General features: G+C 33.2%; 1 protein-coding gene across 1 annotated transcript in view; it reads right to left on the bottom strand.

Annotated features, from left to right (window-relative positions):
- Positions 1–394, bottom strand: part of LOC119581736 (potassium voltage-gated channel subfamily KQT member 1-like) — a 16,549-nt gene that overhangs the window by 13,762 nt on the left and 2,393 nt on the right. The window lies entirely within an intron of this gene.

Below are 394 nucleotides of genomic sequence, written 5' to 3'. Positions count from 1 at the left end.
ATAAGAAAACAGAAAAAGATGAACTGTAACGTGGACACAGGAAGTTATCGTTCCCCCTTACTTTCTTTGCCTAACAAAAAGGATATCTGAGATTATATCAAAGGGCATATTAAGTGCATAAATAAACTTGAGGGCCTAATCGTGTACCGACACAGTTGATATCTAGATTTCAGACGATCATAAATCATTATAATCGAAAATTATTCATTAAACTGAGTAAATGAATAATAAATCAAATGTACATATCTCACATATCACTAAGGTATATGCCATCCCTTTCTCTGCTCCTGATTTCTCGGGAAATATATTCGAATGTATGAATCTCTGAAAATTTCTATTTAGCCTCTTTCTTTTTTCACCCTCCTCCTTTTCCTTCCTCGTATGATTATCATAA

This window comes from Penaeus monodon, chromosome 15 (genome assembly GCF_015228065.2).
Source record: "Penaeus monodon isolate SGIC_2016 chromosome 15, NSTDA_Pmon_1, whole genome shotgun sequence".
NCBI lineage: Eukaryota > Metazoa > Arthropoda > Malacostraca > Decapoda > Penaeidae > Penaeus > Penaeus monodon.
The sequence above is the reverse complement of the archived record's forward strand: the minus strand, read 5'-3'. Positions and strand labels throughout refer to the sequence as shown.